Source organism: Lepisma saccharinum, chromosome 23 (assembly GCF_977018435.1).
Source record: "Lepisma saccharinum chromosome 23, izLepSacc3.1, whole genome shotgun sequence".
Taxonomy (NCBI): domain Eukaryota; kingdom Metazoa; phylum Arthropoda; class Insecta; order Zygentoma; family Lepismatidae; genus Lepisma; species Lepisma saccharinum.
In genome coordinates, this window is record NC_139251.1 from 50333525 (window position 1) to 50348313 (window position 14789).

The following is a 14789-nucleotide window of genomic DNA, read 5'->3' on the forward strand; positions in this document are numbered from 1 at the left end:
CACTTGCACGAATTTACTTCAAGCAACAAGGGAGTTTTCAGATTGAAGCGACAAGCGATATCGGGATTTCGCACAGAAGCATTCGATCTAAAGCAAACCATTCACCAGTCACGCTTGCGCAAATAACAGACCGGGGCAACACAATGCACGGTATTGATAAAACGGCCCAGTCCGAGCGACAAGCGACACCTGCAATTTGTCGTTCGGAAGGTGTTGTTTATTTTTTAATATTGATTTCCAAGAGAGACGTATTGCTGCAGTCTGAAAGCTTCCTTTCGAACCAATTCACCACAAGAAACTGAACGTGTCGCTTGGACTGGACTGTTGTTTTCTCAGCACCATACATCGTGTCGCCTCGCTCTGTTGTACTCGTATGCAAGGTGAATTGTTTCCTTTAGAGTAAAGGGGCTGTTGTGTGTAATCTCCGTGCCACTTAAAATGAAGTGAATCCTTAGTGATCAATGAAATTTTTCGAACCGAAGTAACACGACAAGCTGCACGTGTCGCTCAGATTCTCAATGGCGTGTATTGTGCTGCCTGAGACTTGATTTCCCATGAGCGGTACATGCTTATTTATAGACTGTGTCGCTTGTCACTTCGGTACGAACCACTGCTGTCTCGTGTCACTTTGGTTTGAAACCTCACTAAGAGGCGTGCTTTTCACCACAACACAATACGCAGATAAACAATGAACATGCTTGTAACAAAATGCAAGTCGTAAAATCCTTTCCGGGTACCAATCTTTCTCGTTCTCCTTGTATCAACAGGTTTCGTCTCTCTACGTCCTTTAGAAACATACGAAGTGATACTTGACTATAAATTTGTTCCCGATCGAACTGTGCAACCATATGCTACACAGCTGACACCCTATTTCCTTGTAAAAGAATCACCACTTTGCCCTTTCATATTAACGTCCATAGCACCGTAAGCGTAACCGGATGTTCGAGGGGAACCAGACGAGTGCGCATGCTCCTCAGTAACTCCGCCTTTAACACCGTCTATAGCAGCGTGTTGTCATTGCTGGTATGGAATAAACGTTTCAATTACGCGTTATATTTAAATCTTGCGAATGCGATGTGAATTCCAGGAAATATAACGAAGGTGAAGCTGTGCTGAGAACGAAGCATTTAATTATGATAATAAAAATAACACGGAAGACTGAGACCAAACTAATGTGTATATATACTCACTGGTTTTTCAAGCGGTGCTGTTTCATCTGCACTGCACCTCGGTTGTAACTTCCTAACTGGGGCTCTCAGAAATGATTTGAAAATAAAGCAATTCACCTGTATTGCAAAGCTTGGGAGGAAATAAATTAAAACATGCTGTTACAGTTTTTTCCCCAAAGAGACAGGCTGGTTTAATAACAACACCGGATAATAATAATAACAATAACAACAATTTCATTGAGGCTATTTTCAGTCTTCACTGAAAATTAACATACTGAATGAAACAGCAACATTAGTATGTCAATTATGTTTTTCTGACTTACCTTTATGATTACGGACATTAATTAATTCTCAAAAACTATTTTCATCTTTACGCTTAATCGACTTGCACCTGTTCCAAATTACATACACAATACATTGTTTTCGAGAAAGATGTTATATCCATAAAGAACAATTTAAAACTTACTTTCATGGCAATAAAATCATCTTTCCGAAAGATTATTTCGGAAAATAGAGTGTACAGACTCGTACATTCTTCGTAATTTCCTTGCCGCATTTCAGTTATGCCAATCTTCTTAATCAGTTTTCTCTGATTTATTTAAACATTTCATTTTGTTGATTCCAAGGGTTGGAAAACACATGTAAGCCTTTCACTTGTCCTGAACCACAAAACGTTTTGGAGCAAAAAACTGAACAGTATACGCCACTTTTTCGCATGTTCCCCATGCTTTGAACGGCTTCAACACGGCGAAGTGCAGCGAGGTGTCCTACGTGGAGTGGTTCCTGAAAATCTCACCAGATGGCATATCGGATAATTTTAATTGCGAATAGCGTGGCATTATTAGACCACGGAAAACTCGACCATGATAAGCACGGTACATACAACGGTAGTACGCTTACGCTCGTCGCCATATAGTCTACGTATATTACATTGTCTGATCAACACAACGTATGTTTACGACTCATAAAAGTAGGGGTGTGCGGGAATCCTGGTCCCGAACCCAACTTAGGGAAATGAATTCCCGACTTTTCAGGAAATACCGAATGATCATTTTAAAAAGTTTTTAATTCTCGACGTTTTATGCATTGTAAGTTTCCGCATCTTATCGGAAATTGTTAGTTATTATTCCAGAAATGCAAAAACAATCACTTAAGGTGAAAATGCCGTGTAGAATTCGAGATTTTCAGAGCTTCGGGAAATTTCGACCATTTCCTGTCCCGATCCCGTCCCGACCCAAAAATTATGTTCCGCATACCCCTCCATAAAAGACAGGAATCTTTGTACTGTACTGAACGAATCCCATTGACATATAGGTACTTGATATACACATTCTAACTCGTTTGTTGAACTCGAGCTCGAGAGTGCTGTTGTGCTTTCGTCGCATGTGCGCTCTGGATGGAGCCGTTGAAGGGAAGTCTGCGGAGTAGGGGAATCGGCGACTCAGACTTGCTCACTGCTCAGACCGACGAGTGAACGATCCGACTCAGTCACAAAGTTACTATTGTGTCTACGAGGTGCAGGTTGTGTTTATGTGATTGTTATGTTGAAGTAGGGGGAAAACGATCATAAATGTGTATGGTTACTGCACGGCCACTGTGTTAAAACTCTTATTGATAGATATATGGATAAATTGGATACCATTATGTGCATAAAAACCTCATCTTTATGAATATAGCTTGCCGTGTTTCAAGAGGATTTGTTGGCGAATTTTTGAGGTCCTGTGTTAAAGAGATGAAGGGGATGGAGAACAATTTTGAGTTGGTTTTCCAGAATAATCACTGAAAAAGGTAAGTCTATAGTTCCCATTTATTCTTATATGTGTATATGTAAATTGAAAATTAAATCTAGCGTGTGAATTGTGGTGTGCAGGTCTGTGTACCGCTTAAGAAAAATCTAACAATAACATTCCAAGTGTAAGAAACAGGATAGCCTGCCTATATGTGTTTTTTTTGTTTTGAAATACATTTTGAAATAATGATCTGAAATGAACAATGTATCAACTGTTGCCTCCTAAATATTTTCTGTATACTGTATCACGAACCTTCAGATTTTCACGAATTTGAAGTTTCGCAGTAAAAGATGTTAGAGATTCACTCAATTAAAATGAAAGTAAGTGGCCAATACGTGTCATTAATTGACTGAATTAAGTAGCTAATGAAAAAAGAATAGCCTTGTACAAACAGAATTAAAGTAAACATTTAGAAGCTTGCTTGCAGGCTTGATTTTGAAAGTAAACTGCAGAATAACAAAAACAAACAGTAGAAATTTAAACTTTTTCATCAGAAGTAGTTGTTAAATTACTATTTTTTTTCTTTCTGTTAATGTTTTAATCATACGATCTTTGTTCATGTGTTTTCTCTTGAGTGTTGAGCTCTTAAATCCTGAGCATGCCATTGTCTCGGGCAGTTTTCCAGTTTTTTTTTACTAGTGGTCATTGTATCTGACAGTTTCCGAGTTTTTTTACTGGTGATTTACAGGACTAGCAGAAACTTTTATTATGTTTCAGAGCTATTCTCGGTAAAACTTTGATAGCGTCCCAACACCTCTCACTCGTTTTTTTCGTCATTTTTAACATTCGTACTTACCTATTCTGCATTGCGAAAAACCGAAACCTATCCACGGGTAGCCCCAAAAACCATCCACGGGTAGCCCCAGAAACCATCGACGTTAGCACCAAAAATTCACGATAGCCCCACGAACCATCATGGGGACGAGGTATGCCTACCAGGTAAGGTTAGGTTCCATTAGCACTCATTTCGTTCAATTTAGCATATATACGGACAACATACGGTTTTTCTCGATGAAAGAAAATACCAACAAGAACTTCTAAATGCTACAGAAACTCATTTCGGGAAGTAGTTTCTTGTGTAAAAATGAAGAAATCCGTTGGGACTCTATTGAAGTTTTACCCTATTCTCTTAATTAGAAAAATGAAAATTAATATGAATCCTTGCTTTGAAATTGCGTCCGAGCTACCAAAAATGACCACACATAATAAACTATAAATGAAAGTTAAAAATTATGTAGCTTTTATGGGAGTTCCAAAAATTTTTGCAACACAGCCATCAACATTCCAAGTAAACTTACAAGTTCAGAATAGTTTCAGTGGACAGAATGTAGTGTTGGACTTAGGCCACATCCAGTAATAATTATCATTAAGCATTAAAATATTGCCATATATTTGCCTGAGCATCTGGATTTTTGTTTCTCAAAACACCTGATTAAATGCCCTGAATAAATGAATGCATACTGTGCTCTCTTCACGATACAGTGACAGACATAATAGCCCCCGTCTAGTTTGCTACACTTTTTGACTACCGGGTGTAGTGCAGGTACATCCCAGTGTCGGGTTGGTGCAAGGAATTTGAACTCAACCAAGTAGACACTGTACGCAAGAATAGCAGTGTAGATTAAAAAAAAATGAAGTTTAAGGAATTAAATTCATAGTACATTTATATATATTTTACTGGGCCACGGTATTATGATAAATTTTTATTAAATGGAAACTTTCAAAAATATTCCCTAGTGAGCCATGTAACCCATATTGTGACCACGTGAAGTGCCTATTTTGCAGGTATTAATCTGAAATTCACCCAATAACCAGAAAACTGATCTGCCATTGCAGTTGATCAGTATTCGTCAGAGCAATTCAATCATTTTTTCATGTTGCGTATGCTCCAAAGTTTGTTGAAATTTTGACATACTTTGTAAACCAATTTTTGGAGATTAAAAAATGAAAATAGCCTATAATTTATTTTGGGACACCTATTTGAGTCATAAGTCATAAACTGTGCAAGGCATGCACAGTTTAGGAGTAGCGAAGGTTCACACTGAGGGTAGATTGACTCCTGGGGAGGTGCAAGTGGTTATTGCCCCATGCAAACATACAGCCTTACAAATCTTAATTAATCTGTGAGGGAAAATGACAGAGAATCAATGAATTCCCATGGAAATAATTATAAGTGCTCACACTACACCTGATTTACAGAGACACTGACTGTCACTTATATCTGTTTGAGTCACTGTGTCCCATGCTTCTTCCAGAATTTTGAAAAGGTAAAGTCCACCTTCTTTTAACCAGTGCAAAAAAATTATTTCAAGTTTCTATATGATTTAATGATCAATTTGAAAAGGTAAAGTTCCCGATGCATACAGCACCTTGCCGTGAAGGCACATTGAGGGGATGTGGGGGTAAGGCCCCACACACATGATGGATCTCGGTAATTTTGGAGGTGATGTAATCACCACCATGCTCCAGCTGCCTTTACTCCCCTGGGTTGCACCCAGGTACCCATTGATTTGTGGCTGGGTGAGCCCCAGAGCTTTATGTGAGGACAAGGCCAGAAAAAAAATTCAATCTTAGATCACACAGTGTCGAGCTAATTGGTGCATCACTGGGTGGTACGTTTCAGTTGATGTATGATAAATGGGGAGCAAGTTGCTGACATCTTGTTCAAATTCCTACATAAAAAGTGTAAAAAGCTTAATTGTACTTGGGAATTTAGTTAAATAATGAAAATACCTCCAATTTGTTGCAGCAGGTGTTTGTAATTAATAGAGAATCTGATATTTCTTGAAATGGACACTGTAATGTCATATTTACAATTGTACATCCAAAAGATGTGCTGTAAACAGGTTTAATTTAAGTTAAAGCGTTCTGGAATGGTGTAGAAACTTTTTTGGTAATCCTGGGAGAATGTAGCTGATTCCTGAGGAAGGCCTACTTCAATATTATTTAAATATTTATTTCATATGGGTACCAAATTCCTTTTTTGAAAGGGGAGTTGGATGAACAACATGCTCACCCGTTACTTACCTCTCACAGTAGAACTTGACAGGCTTGCTCTTGAGTTTGTGCAGTTTGTAGTCCTTTTTGAGTATTGGTTAGCTATCCTGTTAACTTTAGTGGATGACTTGATTTCCAGTAAAATATCAGTACCTATTATAATTAACATTTATGTGTCCAAGGTGGTCCACAAGTGGATCAAGGTAACTTCTACCTTTTGCTGCTGGAACCCGAATGTTTTTCATGGTTCATAAGTGTGGAAGCATCCATTTGTGTCAATGGGGTTGAGATCAGGGTGAGGATTACTGTAATTGATATGTCATGTTCCGGGTAACGTGATCTCCCATGGAATCCCAGTGCCACTACCTTTCGCTTGATGGTATGAGTACTGACATGACTTGCTGATGCCATTTGAAAGTTTGTGGTCACAATGTCCATTGAAGCCTTCCAGTTTGACTTCACCACACCTCGGAGCACTCACCAATCCCTACTGACAAATCTTTTTGGCTTCCCGGGTCATGGTTGTGGTTTGATCATACCCTCACGTGTCCATTTCACCACTACATCACTGACTGTTGCACATTGTATGTGGTATCTGTCCGAAATCTCATGGACGAATGCCAGAATCAGTGGGTGCTGACAGTCATACCCTGTTAAGCCTCCCTTTGATCGTGCCATCTGACTGCTGGCAGCAGTATACACATCCACAACACACTCACTGTCCTTCATGAGTCATTCTAGTGATGCGTGATCGTTCTAACATTTCACAGTGTGTCCGATCATTATTGACAATGTAGTATATCTTGGAATAACATGTGCTATTAACAAATGCTACTTGCAGAATGTAACATGCAAGAATTTATGTCTCTAGAACAAGTGTAAAGTGATACAAGATTGCACAATGATGGTAAATGTGTCAGATATGTGTAACGCATATCTAGACTGTGAGTCTAGTAAGGCTGGGTTATAGTGAACTTAGACCTTTAAGTTATTAATTCAATGATTGATAATTTTTGGCTTAATTCAGCACAAGAGATAAAATAGAAAATGCTTGTCATATGTTTCTGACCTTTTGGTGTTAACAGATTACATCTGGAATACTATAGACTGGCTTATTGCTTTATATAGAGCGGAATTATGTCACAGCATGTTTCAAGTCTTTTTTTATATTGAAAATTTGTTATCTGTAAATGTTGCGAGATATATGATTATCTGTGTTTATTGTCTGCAGTTTGTGAATCTTCCTCTTTTTAAAGGATAAGCCAGTTAAAGATTAAAACCACACAAGTCAACAGCTTGAGGTCAACTATCCTGACAGTCTTTCCTATGTTTTCCTGAGTTACTCCAGGCAAACATTGGGAAGGTACCTTTAACAAAGGACATGAGGCTGAACTTATTGCTATTCGAAGACAGTGATAACACAATAGAGAATGTCTGCTCCAACATCAGTACACCCTCCATCCTCCACCCTCTTAGAAAACACAAAGGATGTAACGGAGAAGGGTAGCAAAGGACAGATTATTCGCTATTATATCTCACAAGACCAATCCTGGTTCTTCTAATTGTGGAGTATGGGGAGTCAGCGTTAACTTTGCCCATTATGAAATGCATGTAACTTTGCTACTAATTCTCATAAGAAATCTCTTTTGACATGATCGTTAAGCTTTTGGATGAAACTTTCACGTGTGATCATTCACCATGAACAGCAAAAAGAATCGTACCCTTCAATTTTCTTGAACTATAAACTGCATGCTACAACAGGCCAGTGCTTGCCAAAGAACGTTTTTTTCATTGGGTGACATGTGGTCAGCTTCGATGCTGTTTCCTGCCTTTTGAGACCGGAGTGTACTTCTTTTCTAGTAGCTCCCCAAGTGTCCTCACGATGCTGGGTCAACACAGAAAATTTGGTGGCACCCAGCTGGGAATGCATTTGGGACCACTTAAACAAGGCCTAGAGTGCTAACCATTTGCCTGTGTGGAAGCCGCCAATTTTCATTAAGTTTATTTTTGCCTCTACATGTATACAATTTCTTAACTGTGATCTTTACGTAATTTTATTTCAACTTAGGTAAAGGTACCTCTGTGCATATGGACACATGCCATGAAGGCATATGGTTGGTTGATTTGGTGTTTTAAGTCCACTTTATGCACAGTAAGGCTAATCGGGACTGGACCTACAGTTTAAAGTGGGATCCGAACCACCGGGTATCGAACCCAGGACCCCTTGATTACAAGGCGACGATGCTACCACTGCACCATCGGGGAGGCATGAAGGCATATGGGATGATGTGGAGGTAGAGGTGGTGAGTTGGTGTTTTAAGGGTACTTTATGCACAATAAGGCTAATTGGGACTGGACCTACAGTTTAAAGTGGGATCCGAACCACTATATGTGCCTCCACCGGGTGTCGAACCGGGGACACATTGATTACAAGGTGCCATCGGGGAGGCCCTCTGATGTGAAAGTAGAACTACACATATTCTTGATCTCGTCCATAGTTGGTTAGCACATCGCGCTGCGATGCCAAGGGTCCCGGGTTCGAATCCTGGTCGGGCTTGGTTGTTTGTGAATGTCCATTCATCAATTTCATCACTCATCCCCATCTTCGCAAATTAGCCAAGAGGCACAAAACGCGAAGTAAAATAAACTAAATCAAACCAATCTCAAACCAATCGTCCATAGTTGGGATGATGTGAACAGCATCACACATTGACACTTCTACGGTTGTCCCCACGTCCCCTTGCAAAGGCTGGGTCAGCCTCAGAGCTGCACAGAAACTGAAATGATGGATAAATTCCTTGTCCAGATCACCCACCCCGGGATTCAAACCCATGTCTTCATCAAGCTCTACCAACTGAGCTACCTCAGCCCCTTGTTCCAACGTAGGTAGGGTTGGGAAAAAAAAATTTCTTTACATGGAAATTTCATTCAATGCATTTGTTCACGAAGGGATACATTTCCTTACTTAATGCAATATGTGAATTGTTTATTAATGTTTTATTGTTTGAAGCATGTTAATATATTTTTGAAGTTTGAAACCAGATGAAGTAGACAATTATTGAGTCTTACTAACACATGGAAATAACTTCTTGAGTAAAATGGTTTCATTTCTTGTTTCATGACATTTCTCTCAGTTAATCTATCCACATTCATTCAAGCACATAAACATATCAAATGAAGATGACATGTGCATCAATGAATTAGGGCAGTATTATTACTTCGTATTATTGCTGACAACATGTTTCAAACTATATCAATATCAATCTGCATTGCTGTGATGTGGGTTGTAGTACAGAAATGAATTTTGGATTATATGAAGGGATGTACTCATAGTATCTATCCAAAACTCTACTTTTAACTAGGGATGGACAAATATGGTATAGAATTTAATATTATTAACCAGGGGTAGACAAAATGTAAAATAATTCAGGCACCAGCCCCATTTTCTCAGGGGTTAGTATTTTTTGTTTCTTTGGCCTACTCTATTGTTATTGTTGTTTTAAGTCCACTTTATGCACAGAAAGGCTAATTGGGACTGGTTCTACAGTTTAAAGTGGGATCCAAACCATTGTGCCATGTGCGTCCAACGGGTATTGAAGCCGGATTACAAGGTAACGACAATACCACCATACCATTGGGTAGGCCTTATTTCTTTTGCAAATGTGGGCTAAGAAAGTCATGAATTCAACTAAGATGAAGCTATACCTGTTGAAATCTGAACTAGAAACACTTCATTTGTTAATTAACACACGGTTAGATTAAAAGTAATTAATTCTTGCTGGAGTGGCCTTCGTCCAATCCAGCATCCTGGAAATGTTTCATTCAGAGTTTTCCGAACATCCAGCGACCAATGAGGTGGAGCACCATCTTGCTGAAACCAAAGGTTTGGTTGCAGGTCTTCAACCTGGGGAAAACAAGACAACTCCAGCATGTCTGGGTACGTCGTTCCTGTGACAGTCTCCTCAGCAAAGAAGGACGGTCCAATGATCTTGTCGCACATGAGGCCACACCAAACGTTCACTTTTGGGCTATCTCGCACCTTTTCCCTGATACTGTGTGGATTCTCTGACCCCCAAATTCTAACGTTATCCTTATTCACAGTACCAGAGACATGGAATGTGGCCTCATCAGAAAACATTACACTTGACAAGAAGGCAGGGTTCCAGTCGATTTGGTTAAGCATGTCACATGGAAAGTCATATCGTCGTTGCTTGTCATCAGGCTTGATGGCCTGCAGAATGTGCACCTTGAATGCATACAGAAGCAACCGCTTTCTGAGGACCTTATGAACAGTTGTACCTTGCATCTGAAGTTCCCGTGACGCCTGACGAATTGATTTGCGTGGACTTCGCTGGAACGCTTGGCGGACATTCTCAACTTGTTCTTCGGAGACACGCCGACCCCCTCCATGCTACTGCAGAATGCTGCCAGTGTCCAGATAGTGTCTGTGCCATGATTTTATCCTCTTGGCGTCTGGTACTGCTTTATTGTAAACATAACGAAACTGCCTTTGCACCATCACAATGGATTTAAACTCCACGTACCAAAACACAGTTTGGGCCTTCTCCTGCACTGATACCATTTTGGTTTCGATGGACAACTACACCAACACCAATACACGCCACACATTGAAAAAATTTGGGCAGCAACTTTAAGTCCTTTTGCTCCCAACGGACAAGTCAGACCTGAAAAGAGAAAGATTTATTATTTTTAAACTGCCTCAAAAAATAGGGCATTTCGGTGTAGAGACCCTGTATATGGTCGAGTAGCCATATCTCTACAGTTTTTAAAATAGTTCTAGGAAAAGTGCAAACATTTATAGTAGCATGTTTACTTTTCTGATTTAATGATATGCGTGATACAGAGAACAGAAATAATGTAGTTGTTATTTTAAAACTGGGAATGCAAGTTTACATAAGTGAACTCCAATTATTGAATTTTTTTTCTAGAACTGAATTAGAAAATTCAGGTGCCATAGCGACTGGGCGTGCTTTATTTTTCTACCCCTGCTGATAACAATATTCTTCTGATACAATTTAAAAATGCAAATATTCATTGAAGAACATAATGGTTCATTCCTCTTATTTTATGTATGCATCCAGATGATTACAATGGATTTTTCCTTCAAGAAGGAACTAAATATTTAGACATTTACTCTACAAACCATGACAATTAAATTATAACAACAAAATGGTGGAATGTTGCCCTAAGGGACATGCTTTTTATAGATATATCAGATTGGTAAAATTATTGGTAATTATACCAGGAAACAGATACACCTATATTCAATTGATTACTGATTAATGTGTCCCATCCCTACCTTGTACTTGGTATGTTGTCATGTTAAAATTATTTGATTTCAAACAAGATTACAAAATTTTACACACAAAGTCTCACGCACATATATTTATATGTATGTATGTACATTGCAAGTGTGAGAAATCTTTGCAGGACAGGGAGTCAGGCTGTCGATATAAATTTGAATAGTAGGAATATTAATGAACAATTATCTATATTGTAAAACTATTATGATTGTTGTTATATATGTCTTAAGTACATCAGGTAAGTTATTATTAGGTACAGCTGTTTTCCTTTATTTTTTCACATTTCGTGCTGTTAATATAATGGAAAGGATATGGTTATGTTATTTTGTTATTAACTTTTATACACCTCAATCAACAAAAATCTTTCGAATGTGTGGGGTTTTGTAGTCATGTAATATACGTTCTGTGAACTCTTGCATAAAAAATCTAATTTTTGGAATTTCAAAAACTAATGTAACTATTTAACATTTTTATATTAAGTGAAAACATGAAGTTTGGTCCTGCAGGCTCCTGCCTAGACAAATGGTAATTGCCGTTGCCTTGGGTGTGAGCGGTCCCCAGGTTTGATTCCTGGTGCGAGCGGTCCCCGGGTTCGATTCCTGGTTCTCAACATACTTTGGTGTTGACCCATCATCTTGAGTACAATTGGGAAGCAGCTTGAAAAGAAGAAGTATGGTTCTGGTCTTCAAAGCCAGAAAACAGCAGCAATGGGACTTGACGTGCTGACCAAATGCCACTTTGGGTGGCTCTGGCCCTAACAAGGCTATTGTGCAAATGAGGTTTAGCTTTCTTAGGTTTGTCCATTTGGTTATTCTCTTCCAGTAGTCGACTATAAGCATTTTACTTCTTTTTTTTTGTAATTTTAAATGAATGATCCTGTTTACCGATTTCTCTCCTTTCAGTGCCTGATACCAATGTGACCCTTAGTAAAGGGAAGATAAAGTACAGGCAAGTTTTAGTATTGATATTACATTGATGGTGTCACATGAGAATTTCACAGCACATGATTATGAGGGAATGTTTGTCGGAAGCATACATTTCAACATTAACATCCATTTCACGTGATACCAGAACTTTTACAGTAAGCATTGTCATCACCTGTATCTTACCCCACCATGTTCTCTGCAAACAATTATTGTGGATAGGAGGGTAAAGAAAAGTAAAGTTCTCCCTTGTCTATTGCACCTTGCTATACAGGAGCATTGGAAGTGTAGAGGTAACACCCCACACATTATCGATCTCGGCCATAGTAGAAGTGATATGACCAGCATAATTTCTCGGCTAGTTTTACCCCCTCAGGGTAGCCCCAAGCACCCATTGATGAGGGCTGAGTGTATTTCAGGGCTCCTTATTCAGGTTCATTGATGGAAAATGTCCAACCAGACATGCGATAACTCACACTGAGAGTATATTTTTGTAATGTTATTTCAAGTTTACCATATTCCATCTGGTCCAGACTATTTCTATTATTGTGCTAATAATAATCAACTTATCCCCCCCAATAGTCCGCATTAACGAGGCTTTACTGTATTGTAAATTAATTGCAAATTCAGTGATAATGCTTTTTCCTCAAAAATGTGTACGGCGAATACGGTAATTATCCAGTACCCTGTTGATTAAAATGAAAAATGCACAGAAAACTTTTTTTTTTAAACTATTTGTTTTAACCGTATTTGAAACCAGCCAACCCTGAAAATAGGTGTTGAGAATTTTCATTTCTTCGATGGAAAGCTTATCATAATCATGCAGCAAATCATAATAAGAGTCATTTCAGAAGACGACCCCATAACACATACCAATTCAAAACGAAATCGACTTTCCTTTTCCAAGACAGTGACTTTATAACTAATAAATACAAAATATAAATGCCCTTGGCACATACAAAATGATGTTTCCAACATTTTGCAGGTTTTCTCTTCACTTGCAAACATATTGAACATTGAACAGCTTTCGTGCATCAGCTCTTCTCATTCTTTAAAAAGTTCTGCTTCTCCCTGATGTTTGGCTAATGGCTTTCAATCAAGTTCTTGAACTTCAAGGTGTAGGATTTAAGATTCGTTCCTTCAAAGGTTGTTTGTCATGATAATGGACTGTCAAATCGTGATGTCTCCCAAGGGAGAGTTGCTTACACAAGATCTAAGAGCTTCTGCCAAATTTCATTCGTGGTTATTTTTAGGGAGAACCGTTTCGAAATGGTGGTGGTCTGGGTGATTCCGAAACTTTCCAAGGAGCGTGTTCTTCCGTTGATTATGTTTTATGGTGCGTCGCAGAAGACAAGGCCAGAGTTCGATACCTGTTGGAGGACGAATTTGAATAAACCGCAAGGTCTCGTTTTCTGCTTGCATTTTTATTTATTCTGCATCAATTGTCTGTCACTTTTCGATAATTGTGATCGGGTGAAATTGACGAGAGAACGCTCATAAACACTGATGAAGAGATTGGGACGTGAACCTTAGTCGACCGCCCCCCCCCCCCCCCGTGGCGGAGTGGTTAGCACATTGCGCTACGACGCAAGTAGTCCCGGGTTCGAATCCCGACCTGGGCATGGGTGTCTGTGAGTGTTCATTCATCATATCATCCACATCCTGGCAGAAAGGCGAAATAAAGTAAACCAAATCAATAAGCAATACGTCATTCCATGTCAAATCGACCAATTTCAGAAAAGTTTCCAGGTCATGGTTTTTCATTTGGATAAAAATTTTGAGTGAAGGTTCAATCATGTCTGGAAGGCTTGTATTCCAAATATTAGGTTAATCCGAGAAATAGTTCTAGAGTTATAGCCTGTGGAAGATGGTGGTGCGAAATAGAAAATGTGACCCAAATCTGAGAAATGGGCCTCAGAGCTAACTTCAGGACTCAATAACTTTGGAACTATTGATCACAGCCTAGTGATATTTACACACCAAACAAACCTCTCACCAAGGAACACGTGTATTGTATCAAAATACCCTCAACTTTGTTTACGTTAGCAAATAAAATACACCAAATGTGCCTTAAAAAGCCTTACGAGTCAAAAAAATGCATATTTTGAGTACCTGCTGTTACAAGTGTAATCAAACCAGGAAGGTGGCATTAATTTTTCTGGTAACCCTGATGTGAGCTCAGTATGCACACATGTAGTTGTATCTTGGAAGGTAGGTTCCGTCACCCCTTCTTAACTATGGTGCTCGAATATTTAATTATCCATTCCTTTTCTGAAATGAAAGTGTGTCCTATGATTTTCAATTCACCCTGTTAATGTATGTCTAGAGAACTGTAAATAATCGCCTATTTCCTTTCTAGTGATTTTTGCGAGGTTAAAGCCCAATTTTGTGGTTGTTACAAAAAAGTGATCATCTGTTCCAATACACACTTTTAAACCATAAACGCCCAAACTTGAAATATGTCACATTTGGTTTCTTCAACTTTTGCAGTATTTGGAGCATACTGCGACTCAGGCAATGTTAAGAGATACATGTCTTGGGTGCTTCACAAATAACCTTAAGCATCCTGTTAGTATATTTAGTAAA

The 14789-nt window shown here is 38.9% G+C and overlaps 1 protein-coding gene across 3 annotated transcripts in view; it reads left to right on the top strand.

Annotated features, from left to right (window-relative positions):
• The first annotated feature begins 2637 nt into the window (after positions 1–2637).
• The window catches only part of Ack-like (activated Cdc42 kinase-like), a 187766-nt gene continuing 175614 nt past the window's right edge, over positions 2638–14789 (top strand). For all 3 annotated transcript variants that reach the window (XM_083144507.1, XM_083144510.1, XM_083144511.1), the window contains exon 1: positions 2638–2957. The gene's annotated coding sequence lies outside the window, so the exon portion shown is untranslated. The remainder of the gene's footprint in view (positions 2958–14789) is intronic.